Below are 25396 nucleotides of genomic sequence, written 5' to 3'. Positions count from 1 at the left end.
ATGAGTGTTTGGTATATGTATATGTTTATTCGATGTTTGTGTTTTCCTGTGTTTAGGTGGAGGACTTGAGACGAGCTGATCACTCTTCCAAGGAGTCCTACCGTCTGTAAAATGAGCATGACATTAAAAATCAGAGGCCAGGGCCCAAGTGGGCTATAGAACCACTGAAATGTAGTAGTAGTATTGCCATTTATTAATTATTTTATTAAAGTATGTGTTTTATATCATATTGTCACGTATATTTTGGTACGCGTGAGGTATATATCGGATTCTAATTTGGATCATTGGATTTATTAACACATTTTCTCTTAATTACAATTAATAAAGACCTATCCCTGATCAACACACGGTTCACAGTTGCACATGCACTAGGATTCTCCGTCCTCATTAGTCATCTCCTGGTAACGGATCTCAACACAGAAACTAATTCTTCAAATCACTCTGTACTCCTCTGTCCTAATCTGTACTCAAGTAATCTTCACACTTCACTAAGGACATGATCCATTCTCGTCCTTGTACTCTCATGTGCTGAACCCTCCTAGACCCCTTTCAATGACGGCTTCGTGTCCTAGACTCACGGTTTCTCAGTTATGACTCTCTGCAAACGACCTTCACTGTATCCTAAAAGCCTCCGACGAGGACCACATAGAAAGCACCAATTACTGTAGACGTGTTTACAATTTTGTTGCTTAGCAATGGGCATAGCTCAGACCACACTGAAAACAAGCTAAGTGATAGCTATCTCGCCAATCCATTAGCCCCTCTGATTTTTGCCCAGCAACTAATTATAAGCATTCGCCCTATTGTTGCGTGACCTAACAACAGACTGTATACCAAGAATCTGTCTTGGCGGGAACTTCATTACCAACCTACTGCCTAGCAATGGTTGTACATGCAACAGTATTTACATATTGGATTGTGTGTTCTCATACTGGTGTCTATGAAGAGTTCGATCTTCTGGGTTCTATGGCGTGTAGTCTCGTGACGGCCAATCGAAGTTTCGGAAGAATATATTGCCTTCATCTTCAGACCTCCAAAAGGATGGAACTCTCCATATTTACTTATGTGAAGGCTTCAAATCGGACGGAAGACATAGTCACATGCAGTGTATTCGAACACAAAAATCCAAATTTTCACGTAAATTTCTGTGTACACGTTCAGTGACTATTGAAGTCTTGCTTTTGTTTAGATACGCTCAATAAAATCTGTGTTCTAAAATTCTTTTATCTTCTGCAGGCACATGTTTTCGCCATCCCAGAGAGATCTGAAAACTGTTTACGAGGGAAATGCCAATTGAAGGTAAGCAAATGCTTGAAAGAGTTTCCGTTCTTGCCTGGCAATTTAATTATAACTCCGCAAATATATTTAATGTTACAATCCTAAATCCTCTTTTGTTGACAACAAACGTGACAATCAAAAGTATTAGTGGTTTTGTATGCAGAACATGCTATGAAGAAAGAAATATGGCATCTGCTTTCATAGTTGGTTAGCCACAAGTGTTTCAGAAATATTTCGAAAAGAAGAGAATTCCTGGGTTTCGAAATTTGTCAGAAAAATATTTTATGTGCCTAACGGAAAAAAAGTTTGGCGTCGGAACGAAATTATCAGAGATTGTCTTATCTGAATTTGGGAATTAAGGTAAAGTGAAAATATTTCCTGTCGCTGATGGTGATATATTTAGCAGCAAAATAAGTCTCCTTATAATCTGGGGAAATTCTCTTAGCACATGTGACACAATAACAGAATGGATTAATATTATATTACTGTTCACTGTGATCATCGTCATAATCATTGCTGCTTGTTTAGAATTTATCCATTGTGATTTAAATTATAAAATTATAGCACCGTTATGTTTCGCACACTAGTTTTATCTCCTGCCTGATATAAAGCAAGAAAAATAAAAGCCTACTCTGTAGAGATTATTAAATAGAAATAATCATGTACAGTTGCCCAAAAACTATTTTTTATAAATGTAATAATAATTATAATAATAATGTAACATGACCCCTGGAANCAATAAATCCAATCATCCAATCCAGAATTCGTTATTATTAGTCACAGAACCCCGGATACGTGAAAATATTAATAATAATAATAATAATGATAATATCGACGACAATAATAGCAACACCAAGGACAGCAAGCGGTTATAAAATTTCAGTTTAACCTACAGTCAGAAGGGCGTACGTGAGTATAAATAAGTAATGTAACGTAGAGAAACATAAAGTATAGCAAAATTAATGATAGTAATATGTTCTTCACATATTGCATATGATAACTACAGCAACACACTTGGGAACTACACAATAACACACAAGCACCCATGCCGCTGCTCAAATAAATCCAAACAAGGAGACCTCAAACAATGTCGTTTGGATGAATGGATGATGCCTTCAAGCAAAATATTGAAATTTTAACTGAATTTCGACTGGGTTTTTTCATTTTAGCTAAAGTCCACCTATTTTAGTTTAAGATATATAGCATACACATGTGATATGAGAAGTTGGACATTTCATATATTTGGACAATTTTAGCGAATTAAAGACACCCGGTGATGACTGAGTACGACCGAAACATGTTGTGAGAAGGAAAGGGGACAGCAAAAACAATAACAAGTTGCATTGCAGACGGAAATACTTATATTGTAAAAAAAAAATGATGAAGTCAAGGAGGATGAGGTGGGCAGGTAATGTAGCACGACTGAGGGAGACGAGGAATGCGTATAGGATGTTGGTGGGAAAGCCAGAAGGAAAGAGACCACAAGGAAGACCAAGGCGTAGGTGGATGGACAATATTAAAATGGATCTTAGAGAGATAGGATGGGATGGTATGGATTGGATAGATCTTGCTCAGGATAGAGACCAGTGGAGGGCTCTTGTGAACACGGTGATGAACCTTCGGGTTCCATAAAATTCTGGGAAATTCTTGAGTAGCTGCAGAATTGGCTGCTCCTCAAGAAGGGGTCAGCTCCATGAGTAAGTAGGAAATAAATAATGTGTTTAAGGTTCAGTTCACATTAGCATTTCTTGTGATGAGGTTAGTGGCATGTTGAAAAACAATTATTGACCAAAGTTACCTGGCACACGTAAACTATATCCTAAATTGGGCAAAACAACGCATAATATTTCCCTTTTTAAGAAGGGGCCCCTCTTTCACGAATCCGACCTAAAAATCCCCCCCCCCAAAAAAAAATTAAATCGTGAAAAATTTATAAATTCATTGCATTCTTTCAGCTAATTTTGTGTTCTGATTGAACCCCTATGTAACTGAAATAAGTTTATGAAGTTCTTTTCCTTATCTCTGAAATAACCGACATGATCCTCTTCCATTCCTTCGTGATTAAATTTAAACTTAAATTTAAATTGAAGAGGACCGAAATGACCGGGGAAACAAATAATGTGAGACACAGTAATAAAAATTATGAATTATGCACATTTTGTGTCTCGAAATGTTGTTACGCGGTGTGGTAGTCAAGCCAGCAGATTAATATCTCGGGTTACTTTAGAGGGAAACATTTAACAATGAAATGCGTTATCCGAGCCGAGAACACTCGGGGAGGCAGTGGAAAGTTCTGCCCCAGAGGGGTTGGTTTCATGATAAATTCAGAAGATAATTTATACAATGCCTTCTCTTTCTCAAATGTTTCTTAGGTCTCCTCTGTCTGGTTTCGTTGCTAGGCCGGCATATAAAGCATACAGCAGCGCATGAAGTACTCTCTCTGCGCTGCTGTTCTGCATCTGCGTTATCATATGTGATTAACTGCACAAGACGATCTGTATATTGCACAATATTGCCACTGTGATGAAGAATAAAATGTATGAGGCTAAATTGTTTCTTTTGTAATCAAATTCAATTGAAGAATCTCGATGTTTATTTCCCACAATTTATTAACGTTCATGTGTCCGTTATAGTAGTCACAAAAAACAAAACAAACAAACTCTGTGGCCTGTAGTCCGCAAGCGAACTATACCGACAGAGCGACCGCCGCTTGTCTGCGAAGTTATTGCAAACCTTATCGGATAGAGGTGTCACGTGGTCAGAAACTGATTGCCACGGCCGTTAATTTCGGTTTTCTAGACCGGAGCCGCTATTTCCTTGAAATAGCTCCTCAATTATGCTCACAAGGCTGAGTGGACCCCGTTTCAGACCCACTACCTCTCAGAAAATCTGGTAGAGCCGGGAATCGAATCCGGGACCTCTGGATCTGTAGGCAGGAACTCTGACCACTAGACCAAATAGGCTATAATAATCATATATTTACTATTGATGTTGTTCATAAAACGTATTAGTCAATAGGGGGTAGGGGCACGTGGCAACGTAGTTGGTTAACGCACTATGCTACTAGTCGGAAGGTCGCGGGTTCGAGTCAAGATGACCAGAATTTCTTCAATATACCTAATACTTCCAGCTGCACTATGTCCCTGGAGTCGACTAAGCCTCTAACAGAAATGAGAACCAGGAATTTTCCTGGGGAGTAAAGGGCGGCAGGACCGTAGGCTGGCAAACTTACCACTATCTGTGAACCGATTTTCTAGAGAAAATCTGGGAGTATCGATATCTCATAACCCTATGGGCCTTCACGGTCTGTTAAAAGGATAGTTTTTTTTTCCTTTCAATCAATAGGGGGTAAGAAATTCATATAATGTAAGAGCAGTTGCATTCATTACGAAAGTGTTTAGTAAATGGTTATGAGTTAATAAATAAGTAATTTCTTGCATTAGAAAATTTTATTTGAACAGAAAGTTGGCGAAGAAAATGTACTTCAACTAGAACTCGACAGTGTCGTGGAATCGGCAAACTCCATAGTGAACAGGATCGACAGTCTGGATCTAACCGGCCGGCAGTGCTTCCTGCCCGTAGCCTTCCATCCGCCTTGTAATCTTGGAGTAAAGATACGAAAACAGTAGATCGGGTATTAGGCGCTGGCATTTGCTTGTGTCCTATAAATTCAGCAGTGTAATGTTCCGAAGTTACATCTGGGATTTCAGAAAATATATAACACAGTCTTCTCATATGTACTACAGCGATAGATATTGGAGTACTTGTTCTTATATATAAGTTTCTCCCCCCCCAAACCGAAAGCACTTGGAGATAATTAAAAATTGGTGTGTTCATTCTCCCTTCGGTGTTTCACTCGCAGTGATGCTACTCGTACTCGTTATTTTCCGCAGATCGACGTATGGGAGCCACGATAATGCATGCCACACAGCAGGTATACATTTCTAAACACCAAGCTATAAAACTGTCGATATTGTTGTAATTCTTCGCAAATTTCTGAGGTAGAAAATTTGTTGTGTTTCATAATATAGCCAAGAATTGAGCGCCTTTGAAAAAGGTAATTCATATGGAGTTTCCATAAAGTATTACAATATTGTATCTGAGCAACCGTCGGCTTCTCATGAAGAAGCCTATTCTATGTCATTTGCAGTCTTGCAATATGATAGTTACTACAAATATATTTAATTTCCTTAGAAGGCCAAGTTTATTGATAATAACAGACTCAATTAATGTCGAGAAATTTCTTGAGATGCTTAGGTAACTTCAGCTTTTGAATCTTCTACACCAGGATCAGTTAGCATGGGTGAATGGTTAGTATTAACAATTAGGCCACACCAAAAGTACCACACACAACACACACACACACACACACACACTCTCTCTCTCTCTATGTATATGTATGTATATATATATATACACTAGTATATATACGTATGTTACCTTTAGATATGACTGTAATTGACCAAAAATATTTTGGAATTTAAATTTGAATGCGTTGTGTCCTTTTAGGTACTTACATTGTCACGGTATGAAAGTTTGAAGTTGAACTTCATATTACGTATTTGATTATTTGCTTTAAATGACCAGAGGTTGCAGTTAAATAGTGTCGTGTTAAATTCTGAATGTAGGAGGCACAAGTTGTGCTTAAATCTTCTTATTAAAATCAGTCACTTCATACCTCATACGCTGTTCATATATTCTCATATTTGGGGTTGTTCTTCCAAGAAGAATTTGAGGAATATACTCGTATATTTCTAGATTTTAATATTGGTTCAGCGCTCTAATTTCTGTTTTAACCGCATTGTTATTAGACTATCCGTGTAGGCACAAAAATAACTCACCATTTCGGAACATAAGTGAAAAAATTTGTAGATATTCAAGGGCCTCTGTGTCAAACCTAGAAGTAATTTAGACCAACATCGACTTCCCCCCTTTTTTTTTTTCCTTGGCACTACAGCCCCGGTGGACCTAGGCCTACCTCCATGAACTTCTCCGTTCACTTCGGTTTTTCTAGATCTTACACGTTCGGTAGGATTCCTTGGGCGGGTGATTAGCTCATCGCAAGACCTCTACCTGTACACAAACACAGAAAAACGCACACACACAAACTAAACATCCATGCCCTGAGTGGGATTCGAACCCACGATCCCGGTTTCGAAGCGAGAGAAGACAGTGCATGCCTTAGACCGCTCGGCTACCGTGACCGGCAACGACGTCCTTTAGAGGACCGTATAAAAGACGTGCAGCCTAAAGAGAGTGGAATGATTCCCGGTAGGATAATCATAAAAACTGTAATTTTTGTGCCAGTCTGACGTTCGATATTAGCCATTGCCTGATGTATGCTTGACACAGGCCTTCATGATGTTTCGCTTTTCCAGTGATTGGTTTCTAACTGCAAATTTTTTTTACAGTCCAAAGTTTTCAGATAAAAACTCAACGTGCCACATGTATTGTTATAATTATCGGAATAGTGACGTATTTTTAACAGTTTCTATTGCCTACAAAATGTTAAATTCTCAGAAGATTTGAAAGACACTCTACAAACTCTTTTAGCATTTATTATTTTACATCGAAAGAGTTAGTTAGTTTAGCGATTTGTAGATATGCGAACAGTACATCTGGCAGAACGTTGGCGATAAACCAAGTGGAAACGGAAGTAGAGGCAAAACCTGAAATGTTGTGTATGTTAAACTTTTATTAGAGCGTCGTTATGATAGGAGTTCCTTCAAGAACAAAGCAAGAATACTGCAAATCATTAGGCCTACATCGTTATGCCCAGTGTCGCCACATCTGTATTGTGACGTATTTGCTCAAAGCAAGAACTGTGGAGAGAGAGAGAAACAGCCATTGCTAGGTAATGGCCTTACGCAAAAGTAGAAGTTTCACGATACGCGATGAGTTCAGCCGTTGCTATGTAGCGCTTGCAGCATACGGGTACAAGGTGACGTCATGCAACAATAGACAATGTATTGCAAGTGGCGTTTTATGAGGGTCCGCCTCGAGGCTATATAACAAAGATCTCACGCAGCTAGAATTAGAATTGGGGGAGCCTCTGGAGTTGGCAGTTGGCAGAAAAACTACAATCAGAAATAATGGAATTAGGCTGTACAAAGAAGACTTAATGTGTGAGACTCGTATAATTACTGTGTTGTAATCCCTTGCCGCCGGTCACGGTAGCCGAGCGGTCTAAGGAATGCACTGTATTCTCTCGCTTCGAAACCGGGATCGTGGGTTTGAATCCCACTCAGGGCATGGATGTTTAGTTTGTGTGTGTGCGTTTTTCTGTGTTTGTGTGCAGGTAGAGGCCTCGCGACGAGCTGATCACCCGCCCAAGGAGTCCTACCGAATGTGTAAGATCTAGAAAAACCGAAGTAAACGGAGAAGTTCATGGAGGTAGGCCTAGGCCCACTGGGGCTGTAGTGCCAAGGGAAAAAGAATCCTGGTGAAGACTGAGGACACTAATGTGTGTAACACTGACCTGTAAATTGTGTAATAGCGATAACACCGTAATTAATTATAGTTGGATTTGAGTGTGTAAGATGTCAATAATTCCAACCATCCAATCCAAAATCCGTCGGTATATCACGCACAGCTCCTACACGTGGCAATATGTTACATGTTTGAATAAATGACTTTGTTTTCGGTGTTCGATGCGTTCTTGAGTTACGTCGAAATAATTTCAAACCCCAGAGTGAAGCAGTACCCTGCTGGACCTTGGTACGGACATATACCCTAGCTTAATATTAATGTAACTTTCAAATGGGCCGCGCCATTACTCAAGCAGTTAGTCCCTGGCTTCCCACCGCAGCGGGCCTGGTTCGATCCCGGGTCTGGTCAAGTGAGATTTGTGGTGGTCAAATTGGCGCTGGGGCAGGTTTTCTCCAAGTACTTCGGTTTCACCTGCCAGAAGTGGTCGCAGTACAAGGGACTTAGTCCCACCCCACTAGCAAAAAAAACTTTCAAATGACAGTTCCTTACTGAACTGACTCTCCGAGCACGGCGCTACTCTTGACACCGTACGGAGCTGAGTCCCTGAGAAACATGGCCTCTCTTACCTCAGTGAGACAGATCTGGTTCCCTTCTCGTTCGGTACATTTAATTCACACAGTACAACCTCACTTTCAAGAAATAACGAATGCATAAGATGTGGGTCATAATAATATGACTTTTTCACTGCCACCTTCAATGACCTATTGAGTTTTTCGAGATACAAAGAAAATTATATAAATAATAATTAATTTAATTTTATCCTTCATCATTGACTATTCTCCTTGTATAGCAGAAACCGCTGAAGCCCTCTCCCTGTTGCCCGGCTACCACTGTGGGTTTTAGGAAAGTCTTAATCTTCATCGGAAACTCACCCTGGTACTTCTGGGAGGCAGGCGTAATTCAGTAACAGCATCAGATTTTAAAACTCCGGATTCCGCTGTCTCGCCAGGATATCTTCTTTATACGTACCTGAATATTTCAATATTTTTAATAAATCAACGATCTCTCTTAAGGCTCTGGAGACTTCCGTAACGACTAGGACACACAATTTCCCTTAATGAAATTGTCTGCCATTTGAACCAACATAATCAGATACGCTTGCTTATTTCGACACAGGCTCTGTACATGAAAATTGAGGTTTAAATAAATCCTTTGTACCTGAATTAATTCTTGTTATTACAATTTCGGCCGGTCACAATGGCCGCACGGTCTAAGGCATAAACTATCTAAACTTGGGATCGTAGGCTCTAATCCCACTCGAAATATGCATATTTATCTGCGTTTATTTTGTGTTTGTCTTATCCTGTGTCCAGTCTGGAAAACCGAAATTAACGTCCGTGGGGATCCGTTGCGCTGACCACGTGATACCCTCTAACCGCAAAAGTTGATACTATCTTCTACAACAAGCGGCTGTCGCTCTGTCGGTATAGTTTCCTTACCGACTATAGGCCACGGAGTTTATTTGTTTTGTTTTGTTATCCTGTGTAGATAGCTGCCTTACGACAGGCTGATCACTCGTCCAAGGAGACCTACCGACTGTATATAAGATTAAGAAACTGAAGTGAAACCAAGTGTTTCACGAATGTCTTATGCTCCAAGTGGGAACAACACGAATATGAATGAACTAATGGATGATGAATTACTGTTCCACGAAAAACAATTCAGAACTTTACTTCATGCCTAGAGGTTCAGAGAAAAAAATTGTTCTGCTTTATTGTAGTAATTTACATTAAATTATTGCAGATATTTGTCATTTACTACCATGCTAAACCGTGGGTAATATTATGGCGCATTTCATGAACATTCCTTGGTCCCGAAATGAAAGAAAGCGAATTGCGGGGTTGGATACTAATATCTTGTTGTCTTGTTCTGTATAATGTTGCAATTTCATCAAAGAATGACGTAATAGCACGTCATTCTAAGGAGGTTCGGCTGCCATGCCTCAACGAAACCATCAATGACCATCCTCCGAATGGCTATCATAAAACCATTAACTTGTATTCAGTGGCCATTAAAGTTAAATATTATTACTATGGCCTTTCTGTCTGTCTGCCTCTCTCTGTCTGCCCCTAAAACTTAGAGGAAGCAAGCGAAGTAATATTAAGGTTGCATTTGATCTTATAACACGAAGAGAACAATCTTTACCACTTTAAAACTGATTTATGGCAAAACGCGATTTCGGTATTATTCCTCTTGGAATTTTTGCTTGCGTGAGATGTCTTTATGTGAGATATCGTAAAAGCAACATTGCGGCTTTTGTGTTTTACGCTTTCTTATGAAGGTGGCAGTAACAGAAGGTGATGGTGGGAATTGCCTTTAAACTGTTTTAATGTTCTTTTAATGCTTTTACAATGGTATTAACTGTTTAATTTGACACACTGTGTAGTTCGTGTTGTATTGCTTACTTCTGAGTTTTGTGGGAACCCAATTCTTTATTCTCTCACCATCATTCTCTTTGTGTATGGTGCTTAATGTCATTATTAAGGATTTTGATTTCATTAACTGTGCTGCACCACATTCTTCAATGACCCGACATTGTTTTGGAATAAATTAGTTTGTCTTTATATGTTGCTATCATATGATTCTGAAATAATTGTCTATTCCCGGAAAGTTGTATTCTATAAAAAGAGGATGGTGCGTCGTGGCTTATTTGCCACATTTTGCAATAAGTTACGGAATTTCTGTAAGAATAGTCACCTGTGGCTTCATTCTTGATTGCCTGGTTCGATCTCAGATGCAGGTAATCAGAGTGTAGGATATCACTTAATGGCAGAGAGATTAGTTTTCAAGCTTTCTTTATAAAACAAGAAAGAACTCCTTATGAGGAGATGATTTATCTACTTTAGTCCGTGACTTAGTATTAACGCCTTTACCAATGCACGGACCTTATTAAAATCCTACCTTGAAGACTTTGACTAAATTGTTGAATATTTCCAATATTCAACCCAGTACACATAATTTCATAAAGGAACTTTTCCATATATCCCATAAATTGTTTACTATAAATTACCAAAATTCGATGTGAAGCTGTCCACTAAAGACGGTCGGGATTTTAGTTTTCAGCTACACTGCTCCATAGCAAAGCACAGTCTGCATAAAACCATGAGTTGAATTTTCTGTGCACCCCAAGAACATTTTTCACAGATCTTGTTTCAGTTCAGTCTCGGAGACTCAGAGATTTACTTTGCATTATGTTCATTTTAATTAAGCTAAGTAAATCTTGAAGGACGCCAGAAATGCTCAAACTCACATCCTCCATAATAATTGATATTTAATTCTAAGCCCTTACTACTGACCACAGAAATAGCCGTATTGTGTTTAGTCTTCTGACATCAAATCAGCTGAGCCCTTAAAAATGAATAATGTTTTATCTTACGTGTTTGATCAGAAGTCCCGCACTCGAATTGTGTGACGTGTTGTAATGTTACAGGAAAGAGACCTGTTTGGAACAAAGAAACCGTTTTCGATAAACATTTCACCTCCACCTTCAGTATGGTGTACTTCCAACTCTAAGAGAGCGGAATTTGTAAGCAAGCAACTCTGACCAGCTAGGAACAAAACCATGGTTTACTTAAAATCCGCCACTCATAACCATATTTCCCCTTCAAAACGAACTTAATGATAGTCTCATATTGGAAATCGATCAGGTTGGCGTAACTGTAACTAGACTTGGATTCGGGATGTGCTAGTTCGAATCTCTGACGGGACATCAGCTACCCTGAAGTTTCTCATGAGACTCCTTGGTCCCTCTAGGTTAATTCTCCTATAGCACCTCCATGAGGGTACGATCGTTTTCTTCCTGATCCTTTCCAATTCACCATTCATCCTACAATTTATAGCTGTATACTCTAAGATACTGACATCGTCGTAAAATGTCACAAAGATATGCAATTAAAAACCTGGAGCATTTATCCCATTCCAAGTGGGCTACCAATTGTCCTGTTCTTCAGACTTCTTCTTTGTCAGTTTTTCTCAACCAGCGAAACGCGTCATGCTTGTGGGACTTGAGTCTCGAATGAACGGGACGTGAGACCTAAAGAAGGGGGTTCATTCATGATACATACCCGATAAAGTAAAAAAAGAAAAGTAGAAGTAAAGTTTTCCCTGTAGCAAGCCGTGGAGGCCCATGGGGTTGTGAGACGTTGAGGATCCCACATTCTCTAGACAATCGACTCACAGATGATAGTGACAGCCTAATGCGCCGGCCGCCCTCTACCCCCAGGCATATTCTTGGTACTCATTTGTTAGAGGCTGAGTCGAACCCAGGGCCATAGTGCGGCCGGAAAATAAGTGTGGTTTTAAAAATACGCTCCCTGAAAAAAAAATGCTTTATTTTTACGCCTATTATAGTAGCAGTGGAGTTATTTCGATAGAATGATAGGTGGTTCCGGAGATGCAAAATGCCAAGAATCACTGATTTCATTTGTTATAAAAGTGAGGCGCTTTCCAGTATCTAACGTCGAGCGCATCTCGGCAGTTTGGCGGCTTCAGCCTCGCGCCCTCTAGGCCGCGTTCCGCCGAGGCAGCGGTCACGTAAGCTGTCGTAGTCTCGACCGCCGTTGAACTGTTTTTATAGTAGGCCTACAATTATTTGAACCGCCTTACTAATTCTGAACTGATTCTTTCAATATTATATTTAAGCATCCTCTTACGCTCTACACAATGTATGACACACGTATTAAAGATAAGCAGCAGCACGCACACAGGGAGCCTGCACAGAATAATACCTGAACAGTGCTGAAAGCAAGAAGTAGCCGCTGCAGCACTGTAGACCTAGAGTAGGTATCCCTGCGAATTTTAAATTTTAAAAATTTTAAAATAAAAAAAATAAATTGAAGATTTTAAAAATACCAAAATTCAAAAATCAAATTGACGTATGTAAATTAACAAAGATTTTATACATATCTGACAAATATCAGCAAGGGGATTCTGATATATCGGGACCTATTAACAACGGAGAAATGAACAATTAAGAAAGCTGGTGTTTTTAAAATTTAAACTACGTGCAGTGTAACAGCTACGTTAAGAGTATACATCTGATGTGGCCGTTTACGGCCGAAACATGTAGTGTAGAAGAAAAGAAGACAAAAGAGCTACAATAAATTGTTGCACTTAGGACGGAGTTTGTGTCATACATCGATTCTTTCAGATTAAGGTATATATCTACTACACGTCAATTTACTAAAAAGTAAAGTAAAGTTATCCCTGCAACATTACGTGAAGGCCCATAGGGTTGTGAGAGGTCGAGGCCCTCACGTTTTCTCTAGAAAATCGGCTCACATATGGCGGTGAGGTTGTCAGCCTTACACGTCGGCCGCCCGTTACCCCCCAGGAAGTTTCTTGGTACTCATTTCTGTTAGAGGCTGAGTCGACCCCAGAGCCGTAGTGCGGCTGGAAGGAATAGGTAAATTGAAAAATCCACCTCATCGTGACTCGAAGCCCGCGACTTTTCAGCTTGTAGCATAGTGCCTCAACCAATTACGTTACCACGTACACCGTAAATTTATAACATCATAATGAAATTACTAAGGGAGTCTTTAAGGCGCATCTCGTATAAACTATATTATCTTAACCCCCATTTCGTACCTCGAAGAAAACACAACTAACTTCCGTTACGTACATCAGCCGATACTTAAAGAAATAATCGCTGAGTATTTGAGGCTGAAACCAAAAATATAAAATATCTCTTTGTGCGAAAGAGATTATTAATGTTAAAAAATGTGGTGAATGGAATTACCAGTGCCCTAAAAAGGCTTGCCCCACCATGCTTGCAAGACCTCGCCTTTGGTTCCTATCCTGTCAGACGGACTGATTTCATAGGCTCATGTCCACCTTTCTTAATATCGGGGTTAATTCTATTATATCATATAGTCTGGGTTTTCAGTTCCGCTTCCGCCCAATATTGTGTATTAATTTACCGTCTCTATCATGCATACTCTATTCATCACAAAATCATCATTTTTGACTTGTTAACCTTAATATTCTTTGATAAAAAGTACAAATTTTTTGCCTCCTGAGAACATAACTTACGAAAATAAGGACACTCTTGTAATTCCTGTATAACGATTATAATAGTACCGCGTATATGAGTGTGACTATAGACGGGGTTTGGTTTGGTGATCGGATTTATTGGACTCCTACCTGCATGGCGTGATTACAAGTGAGAAATACGCTCTCACTGTTCTGCGCACTTATAATTCACTATAGAACACCCTAAGTCTTCTCAGTCTGATATGACTTCACCAGCCGTTGCTCGGTAGCGGCTTTCAAAGGCAGACAGTTCCCGAACTGTTCCTTGGCCCCAGCTACCAGCTTCTCACAGAAATAGCTCAGTACAACTAAACTCCAGCGGTTATCTCACTCACTCACTCATTCATTCACTAACTTATCCTGCTTATAATGTCTTGGTACGGACCGCGTAGAAAACAGTATTCTTCTGTTGCTGTTCCATTGTTTTGTTCGTGCGTGTGATCGCTGCTCAGCCATTGTCTAGCAACGGCTGTTGTATAGTTGCTTATTTCACGGTCGTTACCTATCAAAGGGACAACCTGCCAGGTTATTGTCGTAATTCTTTTGTAGTGAATAAATGATATATTTTCCTTGGACACTTGCATCAAAGTAATTATGTTTTTAAATGTTCGATCTTCTGGGATATAACGCCGTGTACTCCGTTGAAACCAACCGACGTTTCGTAGGGACATTTTACATCCATATTCAGGGTCAAATATAGCTAAGCAAGGAACCAGCTTGAAAGCGGGTCAGAGCAGAGTCAGGTTTTGTTTCTTTCTTGGTTTATTCTTCGAACCTGGCGAAATGCTCCTCCAAAACGTCGGTTGAATTTGAACTTACTACGAGTACACTGTGTAATATACCAGAAGATAGAACTCTCTATAATCACAGCTGTGAGAACTTCAAATCCCACATAATTTTATTTTCTGTAAGAAATTTTCTAATACTTGTTGTCCCCTGCCTACAGAAATAACATATAAGTCGAGGTTATACTTTGACATTTCAAGTCATTTTTTTTGTTACATTCATCACCGCTTAGAATTTTAGTTAGTCGTTAAATTACAAAAAAATATGTCAAAAACATTGTCATATTTCCCTTGAAATAACAGCCTGTTTTTGTTTTAACTGTTGGGCCTTTTGAAAATATATTTGTGAATCACACTGTGGCAATGAGCACATGGGCTCACTGTGGGGTATTATCGATATACTAGTGGTAATAAACCGTACAGCCTGACGGCTTTCGCAAATTTATAGAAAGGGAACAACTCAGCGAAGCCGGACATTAAATGCGCGATGCAAAACTAGAAAAATATTTATCTCGTGTTTCACCCACCTCCTGTTTCTCCTTCCCTGTTAAATGCTAAAGAGTTTGACTGATGTACGTATTAAGCTCTTTAATACGGTACTCAGTCCATAGGAAATACAAGTACTACCTCCGTGGCTATTCTTTATCATAATATTGCATACCTTATTGCAGTTTCTAAGAACCGACTGCAACGACGTTTCAGAATCATCCAGACAGTTTTATTTCCTACCTCGGTATAAGCATATAATTTTTTATTAAGTGTTTCACTTATCTGTTGCATACAAATATTTGCGGACTTGTATGCATCCGCCTCTCAACCTTCAAAATAGATTATATATGCATCAGAAAATTCTACAATAATTGGAGTATGAAGACAAGCTAGCTTTCTCGTACTGTAACGTCACAAAATATGTGCATTTGTTTGATTCATATTTCATTAAGGACACTAAATCCTAAGCAGTGCTTTCAGTTTATCACGATCTTTTCCCTATCCAAATTACTACTTTCTTCATACAGCCTATGTCTTGTTTCATAAAAGCAGCAAAAGTAAAGCAAAGTTGTCCCTGTGCTTAACTAATTAAGCACTACACCATGAAGACGTATGGGGAGTAGATATATAGATCCACATTTTCTTGACCTCGTTAAAGGTAAAGTTGTCCCTGTGCTTAACTAATTAAGCACTACACCCTGAAGGAGTATTATATATATATATCCACATTTTCTTGATCTCGGTACTGCCTGCAGGTGAATGGTCAGCTTCACGTTCCGGCAGCCTTGTCCCAAGGAAAAGAGCTCCCGGTACCCATTTCATAGGAGGCTGAGTGGGCCCCAGAGTCGGTCTGGCTGACGTGGAGAAAATAAAAAATTCGTTGNGGAGGCTGAGTGGGCCCCAGAGTCGGTCTGGCTGACGTGGAGAAAAAAAAATTCGTTTCCTTCCCGGGACTCGAACTCAGACCCCTCGGTCGTCCAGCCCGTAGGCAGTTGCTGTACCGACTACGCTACCCCGGCTCCTTATAAAAACAGCGGTCTGGTATAATTGATTTTTATCTCGCTATTACAGTTGACTGATGTTATGTAATATGTCATTGCTTAAGATATACTTTTATTCTTGGTGTATGTAGTCTGTTTATTGGTTTCTGAAATCTTGTAACGTCTGATGAATGAATTGGAAATCACGTGGAAGGACAATACGTGTGTTGCCCCGGAATCTGTTTGGTTCAGACTGAAAAAAAGAATTGCTTATATGCCCTTCGTTTTTCACCAGAGTACGGCTATGTTCTAACCAGAAGCATCAAATCTCACTTCTTTTAAATTATCCTTTCTGAGAATCATATTCATAGCTGAATTCATTCTAACCTCTTTCTAAAGATTGCGACTTCGTAGCCCTGAGGACTGGACGTGTGCCCACATAGGCCTATGTTAATAAACACAAGATGGCTGCCGGCAGTGAAGCACGTGATTGCAATGTTGCCAGCAATGCCTGCCAACGCGACTAGTATGGTAAAAGCATGTGTGTAGTTATAGAAATCAATGAGAATCTGTTCCATTTACTGAAGCAAGTTGCAATATTTCATCAGTTTGGTACTGGCATTTGTGTCTCAAGTGCCAGGTAGTCCCTGATGATGGCGTCGGTTTGCATTTTCTTCTTCCACCTGCCTACAGCTTTGTCCGTTATGCTCAATATTTTGTCTACTTTATTGCAGGAGGCTCCCGCTGGAAATATTAAATTCATGCATTTGATAATGAGAGGCGTGGATTCCACGTAGAACTTGTCTTGGGAAGATTCCAAGACTTGGTTAATACATATTTAGAGTTCTTTCACTCTACTCTTCTCTTGGGAACATCTAAATAATCGTTTTTATGCTCATTAAGACATCGTAAGTAGTAGAAGACAGAATTGTATATAATGTATGTAATAATGAGGAATGATCAGTTGTGCTCCAAGTTTCGAGACAATTATTACTCGAAACCTCGCTCCGTATCGAGACCGGCTGGAATGACAGGTTCTCCTGTTAACCAACCAGGCAAGCGCTGGGCAATATGTTCACATAAGTCGCGGGCACTTCGTCCCACGTCTTTCTCAATTTCCTATTGTTACTCGCTGTTCTGTAGACTTTATAGTTTCTAAGCGTTGTTAAATAAACCAAGATTCCACTGCTCATGGCCTATGTTCTGTTGTTTCTCGAATTTTTAATAAACCTGTAGGATAACTCCGTGTAGTTCCGTGAAATTCAGCCGAAGTAACAGATAAGTATACGTGTATAGTCTCCATCTTCAAGGTTGAAGCGTGAGCCACTCAAGAAACCTTTCTGAAACTGTTTAATTCCGTTTTATTTCGGAGTCTCTGCTTATTGCCTTCTTCATGGTGGTTCCTTGTTTTCAGCGATATACTTCTACGATACATTGGTTTAATTTCGCAGAAGTATAAATTATTATATCTCAGAATCTAGAGCTTCATTTCGCAACAATTGACAAATCAAACTTTATAATTCCTTATGCAAAAGGCCCAATAATATAGCCATGTTTTATAAGCCGTATATGTGCACTATAGATCTACAGAATCTACAGATATTCTTCTTGTATTTCATAAAATTTAAAATTCGGCAAAACAGATTTTCTTAATATCAAATTTTATACTTTCGTGACTTATCGCTGTTAATGGACAGAATATCTGAAAAGTCGAAAATTTCATATTAGATTACAGTTTAACTGATCTTCCTTACGAATATTTTATTTGAGTTTCATGCTGTATTTTCTTCAATACATGTATTTTCAACTCTGCTTTGTACGCAGTTTGTTATTTCTGTAAGCATAATAGACCACTGTAGGCAGCGGTGCAAGGGCGAGAAGGCCTACCCCTCATACATTCATTCATTACATACATTCAAGGGTAAAATAATTTAGCTGTATACAATTATTTACTCTCTGAATTTTATCTAACGTCCTCTTTTTATTTAAGACAATGCTTCGGAGACTGAACTCTACCTCCAAGCCTCCGAAACATTGTTTCAAATAATAATTCCAAACACGACAATGTTTAATATCCAAGTGCCGATAACTGTATTAATATAGCAATGTAGCAATACGTTTGGATTATATTACTTAGTCATCAGAAGGTCATAACATTTTTATTTTAACGAAACTATTAAGTAGTTCGTTGAGGCACTATGCTACAAGCCTGAAGGTCGCTGTTTCAATTCCCGATAAGGTCATTAGAATTTTCAATAGACCTAATACTTCCAGCCGCACTGTGGCTGTGAGGTCGACTCAATCTCTAACAGAAATGAGTACCAGGAATCATCCTGACGGCCGGAGCATAAGCTCGACAACCTCACCGTCATCTGTGATCCAGTTGCCTAGAAAAAATGGGAGCCTCGACGTTTCACAACCGTATGGCCCTCCACGGCCCGTTACAGGGATAGTTTTACTTTTACCTTTATTTAAAATCCATAGGTTTATTTGTAAAGTCACAAAGTTGTTATAAAGTTATTGTATTCTAATGCACCAGTCACTCTTACTGTATCCGCTGTGTATATCTTTTTGCTTGTCCGCGCTACTGCATACCGTTCTCACTAGCCGTTTGTTCTGAGCATCTGGTGTGTATTGTGAGCATGTGTTGGTTATTTGTTACACTAGTCTTCTTTGGAATGAGGGGATGTGTCGTCATATCATGTCCGTTTGCTTTTCCGCAAGAGATGAAATTTCGTGAAACCTCATATACTCGTAGCCTGCAAGCACTGCAGGCCCACAGCAGTTAATGTTAACATGATGGCCTCACGAAAGTTTCGGGGCACGGAAACGGTGCTTGCGGTATCCTGTTGTGGTAACGTCTTCAAAATTCTGCAGATCCTGTCGTGATAATAATTCTGTTGGATATAGTACAAGAAGATGGAGGGAGAGCGAAATATAACTTCTAGCCTGCCTGAAGTCGGTAACTTAAGAACCATTTGAGATAGGCAAGTGGATTTTCGGAGATATAAAAAATATACCCACAAATAAAAACTTGAATGTGTCGCGGCCGTGCAAATCCTTGTGCCTATATCAGGCAAATTTGCCTTCTCTGAAGTCCTTACCAGCAAAAATTATGCACATCAATGCATCACTACTTGCGAGATGGGAATGACATGTAGCAAGCATGTTAGAGAAGAGAGATGCTAACAGGGTTTTGGTAGGAAAGCCAGAAAGACAACACTAGGAAGACGTAGAAGTAGAAGTATAATATTAAAATGGATCTTCTAAAAATACATAGGTTGCGGTTTTATGGACTGGATTAATCCGATTAGGGATGAGGACCAGAGGGCTCTTGTGAACACGATACTCAATGTTCGGCTTCGATAAATTTTTGGAAATTCTTGAGTAGTTGAGCAACTGTTGGCTTAGCAATAACGACTCATCTGCATGGAGTCAGTTACCTAATGACCAATTTGGTTCTTGCAAGTCTCGCTGTATCCATTGAAGAATCTGAAGTCGTGTGGTTTCCGTTAAGTTTTTCACATATATTAGTAATACTCGTCACAGAACTGTGATAAGTACCAATGGTTCACATCCTGGCACTCCTCGGGTGGAAGCAGCATAAACTGACTGAAATTTTTCGAGGTTTCATCAATCTGTAGAAAATACAGCGACAGTAGACACTCTACATGTGAGTCCCTCCACACCCTTCTCTGTCACGATGCCGTCCCACACGTAACGTAATATTATATAATATCTGCTTTTAATAAATTAATGTACTTTCTATTATACAAGCCTTAAATATTTAATTCCAAAAGTTTAAATACTTATATGAAATTTATGTCCAGGCATTACTGAAAATTAATCTGTAACTCGTCTCATATTTAGAGGGGTATCGACTAGAGATTCTTTTTGTTTTTCATTGTTTTTAAGGACTTTGTTTTTCCTTTAAATAAGCCACATAACTCCCTTCGCTTTTACTACTCCAAGTCTATACACATCAAGCATCCCATTAGCTGTTCGTAATCTAAATACGCAGCCGGTCCAGTAGCCGCGCTGTCTAAAGAACGTACTGTCTTCGCTCGCTCGGACGCTGGGATCGTGGGTTCGAATCCCGCTCAAGATATGGATGTTTGGTTTGTGTATGAGTTTATTGTGTGTTTGTGTTATCCTCCGTTTAGATATAGGTTTTGCGGCGGGCTGATCACTCGTACAGAGGGTCCTACCGTCTGTGAAAAATGATTACAGAATTGAATAAGAGACCAGGGCCATCAATGGGGTGGAATAGCCATTGGAAAAAATCTCTATATTCACCTCTTACAGTTATTAAATAACATGCATAAGGCGTCTGTCATTAATCTTCTCTCCATAAAATTTAATTTTTAGGAATTTGATTCATATCAGATTAGTTTTCATGTTTCGGTTTTCACGTTTCCGACGTTTCAGAGAAGCATCTACCCAAATGGTGGGAGACCGTGCGTTTCTCTGTAAAGTGGTAGGCCGTCTCAAACACAAACTGTACGGCGTCAAAACCTAGATGGCAGTAACATGCATCCTCGCAGCCGTGAAAACATCATGAAATATGTTGCATTATATAACGCGCGTAAGGTTGACAACTTTACCGCCATCTTTGAGCCTATTATCTACGTAATGTGGGACCCTCAACGTCTCACAACCCTATGGGCCTCCACGGCCTGGTACAGGGATAGCTTTGCTTTTTATTTACTTATTTACTTTGCATAATATAGCATCAGTTTATACGTACTACTCGCGCTTATCAGCAGGAAGGACTGTTATATAGGGCTAAATCTGTAGGCTGTAGCCGGTAAATTATGTTAGACAAAATGAAGATTTTGCGATCGTAAGGGCTGTTTGCGGTCTAAGGCATGTACTGTCTTCGCTTGCTTGGAAACCTGGATCGTGGGTTCGAATCCAAGTCACGCATGAATATTAGTTTGTGTGTGTGTGCGTTTTTCTGTCTTCGTGTAAAGGTAGAGGCCTTGCGACGAGCCGATCACCCGCCCAAGGAGACCTACCGAATGTGTAAGATCTAGAAAAATTGAAGTGAACTGAGAAGTTCATGGAGGTAGGTCTAGGCCCACTGGGGCTATAGTGCCAAGGGGGAAAAAAGGGCTGTTTCAGGCATAATATTTTACTGACAGCAGTGTCCTCACTCACAAATTTTAACATCTGAAGATGACCAATTAGGTCGAAACATGTGAAAACTTTTGTAGTGACTAGCTTCTTTTTAGTTTTAATAAATTGCTGCACATAAGACTGTAGAACTAATTAAAAACACTAAATGTCTGAGGCATACTTCTAAAAACCTAAGCCAAATTTCCAGGCACTTAGCTCTAAGTACTTAACTTGATAAGGCAAATCATATTGAAAATTTATGCAATACTCATAAATTTCTTGTAATGCTTCAGTCCTACACTTCATTGTATCTACGAATAAGGAGACCTTCAAAAAGGCAAGGCATATGAATTTTTCTAAAGCAATTGTTTAAATATTTCTAGAAATTATGTAACTTTTCATGAATGTGGACGAGTATGTTTGCTTGGGACTGAAGTTCAGTTAGACTAATATATTCCAGAAAGAATGCCAAGCGTAAAATTCAGTAAAATTCGTTTTTACAGAATGGAATTCTAGTAAGCAAGATAGACACAGCGAGGTAAATAGGCACCCTGTCCCTAATCGTTTGTAATTGGCATATTTTTTCCCTTGGCACTACAGCCCCAGTGTGCCTAGGTCTACCTCCATGAACTTCTCCGTTCACTTCGGTTTTTCTAGATCTTAGACATTCAGTAGGACTTCTTGGGCATGTGATCAACTCGTCGCAAAGCCTCTACCTGTACACAGACACAGAAAAACGCACACACACAAACTAAACATCCATGCCCTGAATGGGATTCGAACCCAAGATCCCGGTTTCCAAGCGAACGAAAACAGTGCATGCCTTAGACCGTGACCAGCAATTGGCACATTTGCCAAATGAACTAATACATTGCAAAATATTACATGATTAAATGGTGTCCCTGGGAAGTAATTAAACTAAATCGGAAAGCCGGATATTTTTCTTTCCAAATCTGTTTAACACTTCCATCGGTTCTAGGATAATGGAGGTCATAATGACGATCGAATAATATTTAAACTGAAATCGTCTAGAGAATTTGTGGCAATTTTAGGTAGAAATATACTGTTCTCTGTTTGAAGCCAAACACTTTTATAATGTCAGTTGAGTGTATTAAATATATTGGCTGCTAAGGATATTGTATCGACTACTGAGATTATATAGCTTTCGTTTGCTCTTAATGAAAGGGTCTCAAAAAGCAACAATTCATTCGGAAGACGAAAACCGGACTCCAGTCTGTCACAGAAATGTCTTGGTACTCGTATTTGGTTCGATGCCCTATTACCCAATAACACTCATTAAAACCGAAATGTTACGGTTAGTGTTATCAGTACATTACTTTAATACAGGCATACGGCCAAAAATTTAAATTCCTCTGTATAAATCTCAACTATAACTCTGCGTTGCACACTTCTCACAAAATGGCATACAATTGTTTTCCTTTTCCGCTACAGCCCCAATTTCGTCCTTGGCCTACACGCATGAAACACTTCGTTTCACTTCTGTTCACTACTAGATCTTCGACATTCGCTAGGACTCCTTGGGCGGGTGATCAGCTCATCGCAAGACCTCTGCATGTACACAAACACAGAAAAAATGGACATACACACACAAACAGCAAACTTCCATGCCCTGAGTGGGATTCGAACCCCAGATCCGGCTTCCGGGCGAGCGAAGACAGTGCATGCCTTAGGTCGCTCAGCTACCATGGCCGGCCAAATAATATATTCGTACAATAAAGTTTGGATAGTCCGACGAGATACATACTGTATTGTTGTATTTTAGCGTCCTGCTGCACTGATTTTCATCCATGATATGTATACAGTGGCCGTCTTGTAGTGCACTCAATAATTTTACGAAGACATACAATGGCAAGCAATGCAATAGCTTAGCGTAATTAGGGCACATGATGATGGAACTATGTTGCCGAAACATGTCGTGAAGTAACAGTTGAAATTGAGTGCACTACAAGACAGCCACTGTGTACATATCATGGATACATACTAATATTTGCATACTAAGGTGGGCTTAATAAACAGTATCAGCACACAGGAAAGCGAGGGGCCCTTGTTTTTTGAAACGTTGCAGTAAAAAGAATATAAGGCTAGGCAGAGGATAGGTTAGGAATTTTAAACGAGTTATCCTACATTGACCAGGGATTCAGGATGTGGATACCGACTTCACGCCAATGATACTCAAGCTGCCACCACCACCTACGAAGGGGTCTTAAAGTGTGCTACTAAACAAAAAAAGACAAAAATCTCTGTGAGTCGGGAAAGACCATGGCTTTTGCAAGGGTTTAATTACGAACTCGTGATTGCCTTCAGTTAATAATTTAGTGGTATATTCTTTTATTCATTTTTATTTTGAAATCTGCGTTCCTAACGAACAAGAACACAATAAACGTACACAATGGAACTCTTAAAAATCTCCGTTACACCGCTTCGAAGAAGATGTTGAGTGTGATTCTAACTTTTATTCGTTTCGACGTCTGGCTTAAAATGTGAAGCAGGTTTTATAACCCTTAACTTAGGCGTGCAATAATTGTTGTGTTGGCAGTGAAACCATGCTCAGAGAAATGCAATATGATGAACCGTGAACACACAGACGCAATTCCAAGCATGAAAGTTCGCATGCCATACTCGTTTTCATATTGCCGGCCATTTGTTACTCTGTAGAGTGATCTAAGCGTCAGGCTTCTTGCTTCAGGGTTTTCAACGAATTGAAAGGGATAAAGAAGTTATCGCTCTGCTCAGATTTCTTATTCTTTTCATGTTATTACTTCTGCCAAGGATACGCAAGAACGAGATATATGTTCGCACAAACTCTGCAACAAAATAGCTAACTATAGAATTGTTCAGTCTGATATGTCAGCTAGATATTGCTTATATATTGCAGAAGTCGTTGCAATGATAACATATTAATATAATTACTGCCTTTCTGCACATTATACGTGGTAATGTTTTTCATTTAATACAAAGTTTCGGGGACCGAAGTGTTCATTCTTTCGCACACAAAGAGACCTATCCATTTAGGCTAAATCAATAGATGTTGCCTCTGGATCCGGAAATAGGGAGTAGCTCTATCGATTGGGCCCAACTGAATAAGCCTATTACGTAAGAACGGAGGCAACTTCTAGTCTCCGGAACATAGACATGAAGAAAGCAAAACGATGGGTAATTTCCATAAAATTATTAATTGTAAGGTATTGGTTCCTTAGAAACTGAATCATATCTTAGCGTTACTAGTCTGTAAACTCGAAAGAAAAAATTGATTTGATCAAGACATAAAGAACTTGGAAGTGCATAACCGCTTTACTTATAAGTTAACAAGTAATTCTGAAAATAACTAACCGCCTACCTTCCTTTGATACGACACGAACCACAAAGAAAACGAAAAAATTGAAGAGAAATTCACATATGCATATAAAGCAAGGTGTTCTCATAAGCCTAAGTAATCGGGAAGGATTCACAGACAGCACGGTGTTCTCATAAGCCTAAGTAATCGGGAAGGATTCACAGACAGCACGGTGATCTCACAAGCCTAAGTATTCGGGAAGGATGCACAGATCTCATAAGCCTAAATAATCAGGAAGGATGCACAGACAGCACGGTGATCTCATAAGCCTAAATAATCAGGAAGGATGCACAGACAGCTGCGAAGGATGCAGCACGGTGATCCCATACAACTGCATTTATCTTTTCAAGATAAGGAAATTTTCTGAAATTTCTGTTTTCTTTTAACTTACATAGAGCACCCCAAGGGAAGGGTAAATGTACAGAGAGGAGGGTAGCTTCAATCGCTGGAGTTAGCCGAAGTGAACTAATTCATGGTTGGTAAAGTTGCTTACTAATTGCAGTGCCCTACTGAAACAGCCATTGTTTTCCCATTTTCATCTTGAATACCTCGAAGCAACTTTCATATAGCTCGTAATTATTACCCATACTTTGACAACAATGTTCTGGCCATTAATCGCGTGTAGGCATAAATGTTTCCTAATAATCATGGAGTAGATTACGTGTACGATATGTTTACATTTTTCGGCTCAAATTTGAAGAAAATCCATGGATTCTGGAAACGTGTGTTCCACAGGTTTCTGTGATTTAAAATTTGTAAAAATTAGTCTTGTATTAAAAAAAATAAAGAAGGAAGTAAAAGATAGTTCGGCTGTCTATTTATGATAGAACATTTTTAAGGAAGTAGAATGCAAGTTTTTCTGCTTGCAGCGA

The 25396-nt window shown here is 39.4% G+C and overlaps 1 protein-coding gene across 2 annotated transcripts in view; it reads left to right on the top strand.

Moving 5' to 3' along the window:
• LOC111861851 (homeobox protein abdominal-B) overlaps nucleotides 1-25396 on the top strand; it is a 452675-nt gene that overhangs the window by 145260 nt on the left and 282019 nt on the right. For both annotated transcript variants that reach the window (XM_023846773.2, XM_033750534.1), the window contains exon 3: nucleotides 1237-1299. The gene's annotated coding sequence lies outside the window, so the exon portion shown is untranslated. The remainder of the gene's footprint in view (nucleotides 1-1236; nucleotides 1300-25396) is intronic.

This window comes from Cryptotermes secundus, unplaced genomic scaffold (assembly GCF_002891405.2).
Source record: "Cryptotermes secundus unplaced genomic scaffold, Csec_1.0 scaffold180, whole genome shotgun sequence".
Taxonomy (NCBI): domain Eukaryota; kingdom Metazoa; phylum Arthropoda; class Insecta; order Blattodea; family Kalotermitidae; genus Cryptotermes; species Cryptotermes secundus.
Note: the sequence above shows the minus strand (reverse complement) of the source record. Positions and strands in the feature narration are given on the sequence as shown.